The sequence below is a fragment of the Podarcis cretensis genome, assembly GCF_951804945.1.
Source record: "Podarcis cretensis genome assembly, chromosome: 2".
In the NCBI taxonomy this organism is placed as follows: domain Eukaryota; kingdom Metazoa; phylum Chordata; class Lepidosauria; order Squamata; family Lacertidae; genus Podarcis; species Podarcis cretensis.
The window spans coordinates 78,666,551-78,681,747 of record NC_137171.1 but is presented as its reverse complement, the minus strand read 5'-3'; the positions used below and the strand labels follow the sequence as shown (position 1 = coordinate 78,681,747).

The 15,197-nt window shown below is 40.3% G+C and overlaps 1 protein-coding gene across 3 annotated transcripts in view; it reads right to left on the bottom strand.

Moving 5' to 3' along the window:
- HRH1 (histamine receptor H1) overlaps positions 1-15,197 on the bottom strand; it is a 97,316-nt gene that overhangs the window by 25,514 nt on the left and 56,605 nt on the right. The window contains exons 3-4 of one of the 3 annotated variants that reach the window (XR_013836270.1): positions 9,379-9,556; positions 7,734-8,525 (exon numbers count right to left, since the gene is read on the bottom strand). The exons of the other annotated variants lie outside the window; for them this stretch is intronic. The gene's annotated coding sequence lies outside the window, so the exon portion shown is untranslated. Of the gene's footprint in view, positions 1-7,733; positions 8,526-9,378; positions 9,557-15,197 lie in introns of those variants that run through there. 3 annotated transcript variants of the gene reach the window in all.

Here is a 15,197-nt window from a genome sequence, read left to right as displayed (position 1 = left end):
AAAACCTGGGATGTTCCTAGGAGACCAGATTTATCGGATCATACCAGCCCCCTACCTTGCAGAAATCCACTATGTGGAATACCGCAGACTTCTTACAGCGGCTAGATTAAATGTCCTTGACTCTGCGATATTGTGGGGAAGGTACAGGGGAGTACCATACGCCCAGAGAACCTGTCATTGTGCTATCAGTGTGGTTGAGTCCACCGAACACATTCTCTTGACTTGCCCTTCTTATGCAGAGCTTAGACAAAACTTCATAGACCCACTCCTATGTCAACTTAGTTTCCTAACCGGAGAAAACCAGGTTTTATACTTGCTGAATAATGTCACTAGAGCTATACCTTTCTTGGTAGCCAAATTCCTTTTTTTAGCCTTTAAGCGTCGCAAGACCATAATTGATTGTATTGACATGGGGCTATCTGTTTAGCCCTTTTTAGTGTTGGCTAGGCTCTAAAATCTTCTTGGATGTTTTAACTGTGTATTGACAAATGTATTTGTATTCTTTTCTCTGACTGACGGTCGAATAAAAAGATTGATTGATTGATTACTGCTGTGCCCCAAAACTTGTTAGTGTAAGGAGCCATCTCATATAAGGAAACAAAGGTTAATGCAATAAAAATGAAATTCAAATTACATTGCTCCCGGAAATGATCAGCTGGCTCAAATTGCATGCAACCTGTGCAATGCAATGAGAGTGATTTATCCTCTGATTAAGAAATATATTCCTTCATGCCTGAGCTATCTTGTCTTTCATGGTGAAGACTGAAACTTGCAAAGTTTTTTAAATTTAAATAATGGCAACAACAAAAAAAGAATTTAATTTTGTTATGGTTTGGGATGAATTAAACCTGTCATGACTGATCTGAAAGATCATAGAATCATAGAACTGTATAGCTGGAAAGGATACTGAGGGTCATCTAGTCTAAGGTTACCAGATTTTTTTTCAATGAATCCAGGGACACTTTTCAACTTCAATGGATTTTGTATGGGGACTGATTTGTAAGTCCAGGGACTGTCCCCGGGAAACAGGGACATCTGGGAACCTTAATCTAGTCCAACTATGCACACAGCCAACTTGAGGCACCAACCTTTAACAAGTTAGATGTCTGCTGCATATCTATCTATTATCCTGGAGTTTAAATTGTTTTGAAACCATTCTGTCTTCTGATTTGTCAGTAAGACTGCTCATTTTCTCTCTTCCCATTGGCAGTTGTAGGGGTAGCAATAATATCACGTCCAGGCTTCATGTTGTGGGGGCAGGCTTCATGTTGTGGGGGGCAGAACCTCAGTTTGTTAAGCATTTTTATTGATTTACTTGATTGGGGGGGGCAGCTGCCCCCTTGCCTCCGCTTGGCTATGCCCATGGGGTGGTATCAGAGGCAGATTTAGGGGAGCGCAGCCAATTCAGTTGCACTGGGCGCAGAACCTCAGGGGCACTGTTGGGGATGCCACAGCTATGATTTAGAATGGAGGGTACCGCTGAAATTTGAGAGCCCAAGGCCATCACTGGTGGTGTGCAACAGTATAGATGGGCCAGTGATCTGACTTGGTATTATGGTAGTTTTCTATGTTCCTGTATAGTCCCTCTTCTTCTAACAGCTATAGGAATTCTATTCCAACCCAAGTTGTGTGTATGTAAGCAGACAACTGCCATTCTAATGTTCTCAATGCATGAAGATAAAGGCATGTCTGAGGAACTGGGAGTGGCCTCGATAGCTTTGATGTACACATGTTTAGCCAAACACACTTTTAGCCCCCATCTGCTTGATTTTTGAATTCTTGATAGATCTCAGCATGGAACAGTTAAAATAATTGGGTTGAAGATTGCTCGAACCTCTCTAGTTAGTTAGTTAGTTAATTAATTAATTAATTAATTAATTAATCAATCAGTCAGTCAAGGAGGTGTAAAATGCTTGGCTTATAGAAGAGCCAGAGTGATTGGGATAATTGTGAATTACAGGTCGAAAGCTATAAAGAAGTTCTGTGGGAATCTTAATAAAGTTTAATAAAATGCAGATGAGGGGGCATGACTTTTTGTGCCCATGGATTTGTGGCTGAGGAAAATGCAAAGTTAATTCATGATGTAGAATAGAGCTGCTTCTAGAAAACTGAAATTGAAAGAAGATGCTAGATTTCAGATCTGGCAAATGTGAAAATATGTAATTGAGATACACTGTAGCTTAATGTATGTAAGCAACTAGTGTCCCTTGCAGTGTGTTTTCTTTAGTATGCTCAAACTATATTTGAAACAATCAATATTTTCCTTATACTTAACTTTAAATATGAACGATACTTATAGTGGTACCTCGGGTTAAGAACTTAATTCGTTCTGGAGATCCATTCTTAACCTGAAATTGTTCTTAACCTGAGGTAACACTTTAGCTAATGGGGTCTCCTGCTGCTGCCGCACAATTTCTGTTCTCATCCTGAAGCAAAGTTCTTAACCCGAGGTACTATTTCTGGGTTAGCAGAGTCTGTAACCTGAAGCGTCTGTAACCTGAGGTACCACTGTATATGCAAGCTAGTACATTGTATTATAAGATTCACGCTAAATACCAATGTGAGCTTAAAGTGGAAACAGATCACCAACATGATTATAAAAGTTTCTCCAGCTGGTTCTCTTTAAGAAATGCAAGATGTTGAATTATATATATGCCAATTTTGCATTTGAATTATAACCATATTTCTGATTTCTAAGGAGTGCTGACCTTCCTATAATGAAAACTGTTGGCTATTTGCAGTATGGTAGCGCTGCAGAGAGCTTGCTGGGGAGATCATGCATTAAAAAGAAAGGGACTCAAAAATAACTTAAGCAAGGTTTTAATTACAAAAAACAAAAACTCCTTATACACTAAATACATTAACAACAAACCAGACCCAACCACCAACCCAACCCCCAGGGTAATGGGAGAGCTAGGTGCTGCTCCTTATATACTACAACCAAATGCTGGCACACCTTAATCAGTACAACTCAGCAGCACCTGCTATGTTTCACAGCTGTAAAGCTGGGTCTCGTTATTTTGCTCTGGCCCTTGCTCTGGCCCCTTAAAGACATACACATTGGGTGGAACAATGATGAACCTTTACATTTAAAGAAACCATTCAACATTTCCCCTGCGGTTCATCATTGTGGAACAAAAACATAAAGCATACTTTGTACATGTCTTTCATGCGTAACCTTTGGAAGTGCTTTTGTAAAAATGTCCGCAATTTGATTGTCACCTGGAACATATTCAAATACAGTCATTTCGTCAGCAATTAGTTTCTTTACAAACTGCAAACGTAGCATTTCAACAAGGTCATCAATTTTTGCAGTTTGATGAACCAGAAAAGATCCATTTTTGCCTTTCTCAATTTGCATGGATAAGTAATTTTTAGCTATGCCTAATTCCACCACATCAAATTTCTTCTGTAACTGTGAAACTACCTCTTCATATTCCTGTTTAGTTTTTGTAGAAATTAACACGTCATCTACATACACACATATCTTTGTTACAGAGTTTGCCCTTTCCTTTATAAACACACAGTTGTCTGCCTTTCCTTGTGAAAAACCAATATCCAGCAATTCTTTTGCTAAAGTTTGGTGCCAATTCCTTCCACTTTGGTGCAGACCATAAAGGGATTTATTTAATTTGCATACCAAACCTTCAGCAGCGTCTATGCCTTCAGGGACACGCATAAAAATTTGTTCTTTTAAATCTGCAAACAAATATGCAGTTTTTATATCTAGGTGATAAACAGAATGTCCACGTTGTGATGCATCTTTTAACAAAAGCTTAACTGTTTCATATTTTACACTTGGTGAATAACACAAATCATAATCTTCGCCTGAAATTTGTTGAAAACCCCTAGCAACTAATCTTGCTTTGTACCTTACAACTTCATTTTTGTCATTCATTTTAACTCTATAAACCCATTTTGAATCAATAAGTCTCATATCTGGGGTTTGTGGTACAAGAGACCAAGTGTTATGCTCTTTTAAAGAAGCTATCTCAGAGTTCATAGCTTTATACCAATTTGCAGCTTGGTGCTTAGGTAAATTCTGAACATCATTGTAGCTTTTTGGCTCAAAAACCGCCTTATTGGCATACACAGTATTAAAATGTTCATCTGCAAAATGTTGAGGCTTCTGCCTCTTTCTATCTGAACGTCTCAGTCCAGAAGGAGAGTCAGACTCCTCAGACTTAATGGGACTAAGTAAATCACTAGTTTCAGGTTGTAAATCATCACTGTCAGATTGAGGAGGTGCCTGTAGGCTAAGCTCACGGTCAGAAAAATCAAGAGAATCTAACCTCCCCTCGGGTGCCTGTGACTTTAAATCATCAAACAAATTATCAGATTCAACAGGCTTTTTGTCTTTTTCCATTAATTCAGAAGCACCATTTCCTGCTGCTGCTGCTGCTGCTTCCTCTTCTTCCTCAGTACTATCTATACCGTCAGTATCTTGGAAAACAGCAACTCCATTCCAATTTACAGTTTGTATCATGCTTCTGGTAATATGAAATTTGCCAGTTGCTGGTATGTAAATTCTGTACGCCCCCTGCTGGTAGCCCATTAATTTGCCCTGGACACTACGCTCACCCAATTTTTGCTTAGCGGGATAATGCATAATTACATCTGAACCCCAAATGCGTAGGTATTTCAGATTAGGGCGTTTTTTAAACAGCTTCTCATAGGGGGTGACATCTAAACCAGAATGATAACTGCGATTTCTAACATAACAAAATGCATTAAGCGCTTCAGCCCAAAAGTCTTTGGGCAGATTAGCATCGTGCAGATACGTTTTAACCCCTGCCTGTAAGTCACGCTGCACAACTTCAACAAGCCCATTTTGCCAGGGACTTCGGGGGCAAGATAACTCATGAGTAGTCCCCTGCGCTTCCAGGAATTTCTCAAAATCCTCAGAAACAAATTCCCCGCCCCGGTCAGAAAACAGGTTCTTAATTGGTTTGTTAAAGTGCGTTTTTACCCAGTTGCAAAAAACTTTGTACTTCTCAAATGCTTGGGACTTGTCAGCTATTGCATAAGTCCAACAATATCTACTATACTGGTCTATGAGAGTGAGCCAGTACTTTGAACCTCCTAATGATGGTGGGAGTGGCCCAACTAAGTCACAATGTACACGCTCAAATGGCTCAGTTACTTTCCTATCTGAGCATCTACCCTTGCGTGCAACCTTAATCTTATTCTTGCAACAGGATAAACATTGTATAAAGAATTTACATGGTTTTAAGTTGAGGCCATTAACAATATTCTTCGTCCTAATTACATCAGCAAAATTCAAGTGTCCCAGAATTCTGTGCGCCTCGTGGACACACCCAGAATGTGGCCTTACATTCCTCAACCCCTGGCTTGACTGTGCTGCTCTGCAATTTATAGGCGATTGGGAGTAGGTGCGAAAATACAGTCTATATAAACCATCAGAGTCCCGGGCATACAATAGACGTTTGTTCCCCTCAAAAAACTCACACACTGAATTTAAGAAACGCACACTTATGCCTTGACGAGCAAAACACCTTACTGATAATAAATTGTTCACTGATGGGCAGTAAATGCAGTTCGCTATTGTAATATTTAAAGAATCAAGTTTAACAGTACCTCAGCCAAGTGACTGCAAGACTTGTGAATTGGCTAAATGTACATTACCAATTTCCTCTTCGAAAGAAATAAACAAGCTTCGATTGTTGCAAACGTGGTGAGAGGCTCCCGAGTCCACAATAAAAGAATTCCACTTGGCACCTTTAATTCTTTTATGATCTGCAGTCCGAGCATGAAAAGCTCGCGGCTCATTTCTGTCTTTACGGTGCGATGTTGGCTGCTGAGATGACAACCGTGACTGACGAGCAGAAACAGGCTTAGGAGTACTTTGCTTTCTTTTGGATCTGCAGTCCTTTGCAAAATGTCCTTGCTTATTGCAGAACCAACAACGCTTTGCAGCTTTAAATGCAGTCGCATCACCAAAAGGTTGCATATGGCGTTCCTCATTACTTCTGGAAATAGGAGTGCTTATGGCACAAGCCTCCCTTCTATCCAACTCGCCCATTAATCTTGCCGTCACCCCTTCCACAGTTAATTGTGCTGGTGGAACGGCAGATATCTGGCTAGCTATACCATCAAAGTCCTCGTTAAGGGAACAAAGAATGATAAAAACATACTGAATATCAGGTATGTCCATGTCCCTTCGAATTAATTCGCTGCGTATTGCCTCCAGACGTCTCAAGTGTGCTGCCAAATCACCACCAGGCTGCAACTTAGTCTGGTACAACTGCTTGAAAAACGTCAATGCAGACGCTGACTCTTTTCTAACATGCACTGCTGCAAGACTGTCCCACATTTCTTTGGCAGTTTTCTTATTCCTTATATAGACTACTTGCTGGTCGCTAACTGCCAAATTAATTATCGCCCTGGCTTTCGCATCTCCTTTCGACCAAGCATTTGTTACAGGGTCAGGAGGGTCATCAGTTACATAGGTCCATACTTCTCTAGAGGTCAAAAGCGCCTCCACCCGAAAAGACCATAAACTATAGTTCTCATCTGTTAGCTGTGGGAAGACCAGAGCCTTCTCAGCTTCAGGAACCCGGTCAACCATTCTGGAAATCTTCCAGACCCACAAAAACTACACTAACAGGAGAAGGAGTTTTCAAACCTTTCTCAGAGTCCAAAAATATGCAGTCATCCACTCAGCAGCTGGGCCCATAACCAAAGATGTTGGCTATTTGCAGTATGGTAGCGCTGCAGAGAGCTTGCTGGGGAGATCATGCATTAAAAAGAAAGGGACTCAAAAATAACTTAAGCAAGGTTTTAATTACAAAAAACAAAAACTCCTTATACACTAAATACATTAACAACAAACCAGACCCAACCACCAACCCAACCCCCAGGGTAATGGGAGAGCTAGGTGCTGCTCCTTATATACTACAACCAAATGCTGACACACCTTAATCAGTACAACTCAGCAGCACCTGCTATGTTTCACAGCTGTAAAGCTGGGTCTCGTTATTTTGCTCTGGCCCTTGCTCTGGCCCCTTAAAGACATACACATTGGGTGGAACAATGATGAACCTTTACACTTAAAGAAACCATTCAACAAAAACTGGCTAATAAGGTTTTGCAATAGTATTTCATACATAACAGATATTTGACCAACTGCTTTCCCTTTTAACAACAGAAGTATTAATCATAGAACCACAGAATTGTAGATTTGGAAGGGACCCTGAGATCTAGTCCAACCCCTGCAATGCAGGAATCTCAGCTAAAGCACCCATGATCATCCAACCTCTGCTTAAAAACCTCAAAAGAAGGAGAGTGCACCTCCTCATGGGGGAGTCTGTTTCACTGTTGAGCAGCTCTTACTGTCAGAAAGTTCTTCCTGATGTTTAGAATTTAAATAACAACAACAACAACAACAATTTATTTATTTATACCCTGCCCATCTGGCTGAGTTTCCCCAGCCACTCTGGGTGGTTCCCAATCAAGTATTAAAAATGATACAGCATTAAATATTAAAAACTTCCCTGAACAGGGCTGCCTTCAGATGTCTTTTAAAGATAGAATAGCTACTTATTTCCTTCACATCTGAAGGGAGGGTGTTCCACAGGGTGGGCACCACTACCGAGAAGGCCCTCTGTCTGGTTCCCTGTAACCTTACTTCTTGCAATGAGGAAACCACCAGAAGGCCCTCGGCGCTGGATCTCAGTGCGACGGGGGGTAGGGGGTGGAGATGCTCCTTCAGTAGTACATATTGCTAGCAAAACGATTGTGAACATTTCTCCCTAGTGTTTTTTAAATCTATTGGAGAAGCACTGTTCAGGGTTCCATCTTTTGTGGCTGTAAGATTCCAACCCATTCACTAGGAGCAGGGCCTTTTCAGTTGTTGCCTTCTGTATTTAAGAATGCCCTCATCCAGGTTCATTTGACCATACCTTACTTTTGGAGACAGGTAAAAATATGTTTATCCTGCAGGCTTTAAAAAACAGACACGCAAAAGGCTCCTGCTTACTAATAGCCACTGAGGATCAAACTAGCAGTTGTTATTGTGGAATTGTTTCCAGCTTCGCTAAGATTTATTTCCTTGAATTGATTGATTGTACCCGCTTTTAATGTTGTGAACTGCTTTATAAATTATAAAGCTTTATACAAACATGGTAAATACATTACAGTTCCAAGACAATTCAAAAAATGCACATTGTTCTGGAAACAGATGTGCAAGTAGTCCATTCTAAACACATTTTTGACCAAATAAAGACTGCTAAAATCCTCACCAAAGCAATATTTTTTCCAACAAATGGTCAACATGATTTTGCATGAATCACCATCAGTTTCCCCTTATTCAGGTAAGCCCTTATTCAGGCATGGTAGTCATAAAGGGGCAGCATGAGTAAAGAAGTGTTGTTGGGTTGTGTCTGTTCTTCTGTTAGCTCCACCCCTCCCATCATGCTTCTTCTGGTTTCCCCATAGTTTTGTTGTTGTTTTCATTGCCATCATCACTGATTTATTAATCACCTAAACAACTGTCTCAAGGCGATCTAATTAAAAATAATTAAAAAAATGAAAAACAGCAAGTACATTTAAAAATAAGGCTAAACTTCTAGTAAAGTAGATACTTGTGGTAAAAGTCCATTTATCCAGCTGTGAAAGCCTGTTTGAACAAAAAATGTCCTCAATTATTTCTGGAAAGTGCAGATAGCAGGCTGGCCACACTAAAAGCCCTGCTTCAAATTGCTACGGAGGAGGCTTATGAGACCTTTGAAACGTGCAGGAGAAACCAGCCTGCTGTCTGCCGTGATCTATTGGGTGCAGAATGGACAAGGTGGTCTTTTAAGTAATCTAGCACTGAGTTTATAAGTTAGTACCCACACTTTGAAGCCACTGGGAGCAATCATTAGGAGTTTCTGAGGAAGGTGTCATCAGTACACTAATGATACCCAACTCTATTTCTCTGTAATATCTGAACTGGGAATGGCTGAGAAGGCCCTAGACTGTTGGATGGCTGCAATTGTGGGCTTGATGAGGGCTAATTCTGTTCTGTGACCTTATGACAGTGTTGTTTGGGAACTTGATTGTCTGAATGGTTTTAGGAAAGAAGAAGGCCCTGATGTTCATGCATTCTCTTATTTGGCACCCCCCCCCATCTTCTCTGTTCTAAAAACTTGCAGATCTGGCTGAAATTCTAGTAAGATGCGACAAGAGTAGGAATCATTAGTCATCTGCACTCTCTTTCCTTGCCAAATTGGGTAACATCTAACACATGGGTGGGGAACATCTTTTAAATGTTGCTGAACTCCAACTCCCATTAGCGCCTCCCAACATGGCCAATATTCAGTGATGGTGTAAGTTTAGTCCATCTGACCTGTTCACAGATGGGCCACTTCTACTTACTGGAAAGGGGCAGGATGAGGTGATGAGGAGGTCACTGCGGTGCAGTTGCTCTAGTGGAGCCAATTCATTAATGCTCATATGAACTAGGGATGGACAAATCTGTCAATTTCAGTTTCTCTGTTTGTTCTTTTCCCAGTCTTATGTTCAGTTCCCCACATTTCCACGTCTGTTTGCATTTCTTCCAAAAAAAGTCCACATGAATTTTCATCAGCAAATTTATTCTAATATACACAGTTTTGTCTAATAAATACATTTGGGGAAAACAAAATTATTTTCTCTAATTTATGCATTTTTATGTACACTTTACACTAGCATATGTATATCCTCCCCCTGCATTACTGCCCTGATAGATAGGCACTCTGATGCAAGGCATGTCATCCTGACTAGCTAGTCTATAAAACTTTTCTTTTAAAATAACAGAGGGTTTATTCTGAATGCCATTTTATTGTTGTTGTTTCTTACGCCACCTTGTTATGTATGATAGGAGTTACAGAAATATTACCAATCAATCAATGGCTGAAAGGCATGTCTTGAATAATTGAGCACCCTTTGACCTGCAGGAGGATAGGGAACCATCATACATAAACTAGATATCCAAATGGATGGTTCTGCTGGCAGCAGATATAACTCTAGCTTAAAGTACAGGCTGAGATTCTCTGAGAGCTTTGATGCTTGTCCCAATTTGCTACCACTCACTCTGAAGCAGTGGAGTGCCCTTTGCCTTGTCTCCATGGTCACAGGCCTTGTGTACCTCTTGTTTAGCAGACAATGTTTACTTAAATTTCCCAACAACTCCAAACACAGCTATTTCCCCCTCAATACATTATAAGAGGAGGCCTCCTGATCCTGAACCTTGTAGCATTTAAAAAGTATAAGATGAACCAAAATCTATTGCTTCTCATTCAATGTGCTAGTTCATCACTATACTGATCGTACCTTTCCTGGTTCTACAGTTGGCCAAAGAATTAAAATGTCAAGGGCTTTTTATTACATATAAATATTTTCCCCCAAACCAATAAAATTAAAGGTTCATTCAATCTCTTGTACCTCAAAATAATTCAGCTGCAGAAAACCCAGTATGGACAGATACCTCTCAGAGGATTTGTCTGAACTGAGAAAATAGAAAATATGTTTCCTCACAAAACTGTTTTTACCATGAGCAGCCTCCATGCCTTTTGCAGCCTTGAAACTATTTCTGAAGCTAGCGGGCATGTAGAACAAATATCAAGAGGATAGAAGAGGTACGTGCACAGCAACACATTAAATCAGAGATGCCCAGAATGGCCCACCCAAGATACGGGAAAGCCAATGACCAATCTATTATATGTGAGCACAACCATTGTCTGAAGACTTAATTTCTGAATCACTGGAACACTTGGCAGCAGAACCAATAGGGGACCTTCACTGTTGGATACAAAAACAAAATAGATTGCTAAACAACTGGCAGGTGAAATTCTTCTCTGTAATTTTATAAACACTATCAAAATAAATCATCTGCACGGGTTAGACTGAGGTTTGCAGTGCTGCAGGAACACAGAGTGTTGCCTCATGTATGTATATGGATCCTGAAGCCACAGCTGTCACTTGATGGCATCACTGTGCCAGTTCCAGGCTGGCACTACAATTTGCCTGTTCCCCACCTTATGTCCCAGCTGCACATCATCATGCTACCCAACTGGGATCTGGATTGTCTTTGCCTGATAGCTTGGCTGTATTTTATTTCTTTTACTGGCAACACAAAGACATGTGTCTTCCCTTCTGCTTCGTTTGGATGCTGTTAAATGTTCTGTTGCTTTTCATATGAAATGATGATTCATAATCATTGTTGGCTTGCTTGGCATGAATCTCCAGTCTGTGTTTCAGAAAGAAGCGGCTTAATAGGTTATATTTCCTGATGTGTCAAAACCCTATTGTTGAAGGGGGAAACTGCTGTGGGGGGGGGATGTTTGCAAAGTTACTTAGATAGGGCAAAGTTCAGACAGAAAAGTCCTGATAAGAGTTTAGTGAGGAAACTGAACAAAATCAGAGTATAATTTGAGAATGATTATCTCAGTTCAGGCCTTGTATATAGCAAAAATACATTCAATGAAACATACTGTTACAGATTTGGGGTACCAGAGTTTATGGGTGTAAAGGCACTCATCATTAGCATTAGTAAATATTAGGGATAGTTTTTTGTCCCTGGTTTTTTTTTTCCTTTAGCTATATAAACTTTGTATATAAACTTTGTATACGGGCAATGAAGTAAGACGCGCTTGCCGGAGCTCTCCCTCCCCAGTTCATGCTGTAAGTTACTCCGCTCCTATTTTTCCCTGGAAGTTGGCTCGATAATGTTTTGATGATAACGCCAGGAACTCACCCTGTGGAAGCTTGCAAAGTCAGCGCCATAAATCGCCTTAATGAGCTTCTTTAACAACCTGATTAGCTGTAACTTGGGCAGCCCCGGCCGCACTTCCCTAGCCTCCCACCAGCTCTTGCTTGGCCTTTGAAGGACGCTTAGATAACCGTGCCGCTCAAGGGGTTTAGCATGATGAACCTAAAACGTGGTCGTACTTCTTCTGTGGAAGACCTTTCCTTTAATGCCTCAGAACCTATGTCTAAGGTTTTGAAGCCTACTGGGCTGGATTCACCAGCTAAGACCTTAGAGCCTTCTATCTCATCATTGGAGGAGTTTTTCTGCAATCTTGTGCCTCCTTCACCTGTTGCCTCTAAGCAGTTTGATTGCCTACATGATCCTGCAACGACTCCAAACAACCTTTTAAACACCTCCAAGCAGGTAGACTGTCTATATGAACCCGTAACAACTTCAGATACCACCTTGCCAGGAGACATGCTGAAAATTATATTATAATAAGCCTTGTGATGTAATATGATAATGTTTACCGATGTAACATAAGAACATTAATAAATAAATAAATCTCAAAAAAAGAAGAAGAAGAAGAAAAGGAATTACTAGATGCTTGGAGACTTCATCTGGGTGAGAGATAGCTTTTCAGTCTAAAAAATACATGTCCTGCATTGGGAGTGGAGCGGGGGGGGGGGAGTCGTTAAGCAAGACAAAGGTTCTGGTTCAAAGGAAGATTATTGGGTCTGTGAAACACAGGTTGCCAGGGTAATGTGAACACGATGTCACACAGGAAAAAAACGTTCTTTTAAAAAATAGAGGTCTGGAGAAGGGGTGTGTGTGTGAGCAGACACACGAGGAGGTGTTGCGATTTGCAAGGTGTGCTGGAAGTCAACAAGGAGGAAGTAGGGGGAACTCCATGTGGGACTGGCTGTAGGAGGCTGTACCAAGACTCTGGGGGCTGTGACTGGGATCTGCTTTGGACCCAAGGTCACTGAAGCTATGAGGGGAGCAACGAGAGACACTTTTGGGGCGTAATGTTCTGTGCCCCCTCCACTGAAGGCTTTAGGTGTAAACATGTGTAAAATAAACATCCTTCTTAAATACACTAGTCTATACTATGCCTCTCTTTCCCAACAAAAACACAACCCTGGGTGAGTGCCTGGAACCTCCTGGAATTTTGCCACCACTTGGCAGTGAATGGGGGTGGAACACAACCTTTACTGCAATACCAAGGAAATCTCCCTCAGGATAGATACAGGTTGGGAAATAACACACCACAATGGTTTCAATAGATGCAGTTTCATAGTTATATCACTCCAAATGAGGAAAAAATATGACATAGAACTTAACATAATTTGAAAAATTATCACAAGAACATGAAGAAAGAAAAGGATTATGAATTAAAATTTACAATATTACTTTGAATATTGATGGAATGATGAAAGATAAATTCAGAAAAAAATGGGAAGATATGGTTGGAATTTTGATTGCTGAACCAATATACTTTTAAAAGGAGCAGCTTTGTCTTTCTGTTAAACTGTTAATGGAAATAATTATGAAGGGTTACAACACTGGTACTTAACCCAGCAACATTAAATAAACAACTATCAGACTCCTAGAAGACATCTGAAGGCAGCCCTGTATAGGGAAGTTTTTATTTGATGTTTTGCTGTCATTTTGTTGGAAGCTGCCCAGAATGGCTGGGGCAACCCAGGCAGATGGGTAGCATATAGAAAGAAAGAAAGAAAGAAAGAAAGAAAGAGGAAAAAAATGTTTTGGGGAGATGTCAGCATTCATGCTGAGGCTGCCTTGTCCGGTGCAGCTCAGAACTCCAGATCCTTGTTCCTCTTGGCTGCTGAAAACTGGCACAGAGGAGGCAGCCAGTTGGCCCAGGGAGATGATCAGTACCACTTTACATGATAGGCCACCTAAGACAGGTGGTGGCAAGGCCACTCCTTAAGAAATCTATGCTGGATTTTTGGTTCTATATGGTGGCTTAGTAGGATGCTCTTTCAGCCTCAACTGCTCACCTATTTTGTCTCTTAATAACTGTTCAAACCAAACCAGATAAACAGGTGATTATCTCCTCCCCCCCTTTCCTATTAATTATGAAAGCTGTATTTTTTCATAGTTTTAACAGCATCCAAGTAGAATGGCTTTCTGATAACTCGTAGTGCTTCTGCCAATAGGTCACTGAACCAGTCCTTTCCCTCAGCTGCTAATACATTGAGGGTTTCTGAAGAGCCTAATGCTCTGTTGATCATTACAGAGGTGGGCAGGTAATTAAAGCTGCTAAAGCTGATTAAATATTCTGTCATTCAACTTCAGCGCTCTTGGAGATGATTGCTTCTCCTGGCACAGAGGCAGAATCTAGAATTTCTAAGTTGGAAAAGAAGTCTGCAGTTTATGACGCAGTGGCAGCACTACAAGAAATTTTAACAGTGGCCAGAATAAATCAATATGAAAACCAGTCAAATAAATTATTTATGTATTACTGGTTTCCCTGGAAGGATCTGAAGAAAAACAAACTTTTAAATTTATAGATGACATATTACATGAAATATTGGGGCTGTTGGAAGATTATCAGCTAGATATAGAGCAAGCTCACCATGTTGCAGGTCCTACATGTACTGCTGGCAGACCTCCTGTTTACATTATGAGATTTTTGTGATTTACAGTTAATGAATTCCTGCTACAGCATGCCAGAGAAAGTTGGAAGCCTCAGTGGGGTGTAGGACAGCATCATGTGTTGATGTCTCCAGATTCTTCATGAGAGATTTCTGAGCAGAGACAAGCCTTTGTCATTTGGTAAGGGAGAATATGATCATATTTTTTCTGTGTGAAATTCCCAGCTATATTCTGTAGTCAACATGAAGAACAATTCTATTAATTCCAAAATCCAGCTGAGGCAGAGAATTCTTCATAGCATGAAGCAAGCACCGGCTGAGGTGGCAATAGAGTGAAATGCGGAAGAACTACTTTTTCTTCTGTTACCTCACTGCTCATTTAAGACCAGTAACTAAATTGGTTGCTTTACATAGTAAAAGAATGGATGCAGCTGCAATCATATCTCTTGCTGTCAAAAAAGCATTTGATGATATTTCTTTGCAATTTATTATTGCTACTTTGGGAATTTTTTTGATTTCCTCAGGATTTTATGAAGTGGATTAGAATTTTGTACCTCATCCCTAAATTGCATCTTAGATTAGAATCCCTTCATATTTGTTTGATTTAGAAAGACAGTGCTGCCCTCTTTCTCCATTGATATTTGATCTATGTTAGGAACAGAATATAAAGATTTATGGTTTTGTGCATGAACAACTGGAATTTAAATTGGCTTTGTATGCAGATGATTTGCTGATGTTTTTTAGTAGTCCTAAAACATTCCTATTGGAAATAATCAGATTAATTGATAAGTTTAGTAAAATTTCTGGATGCACAATAATGGATTTTACAATTTTTTTTTGTTGCT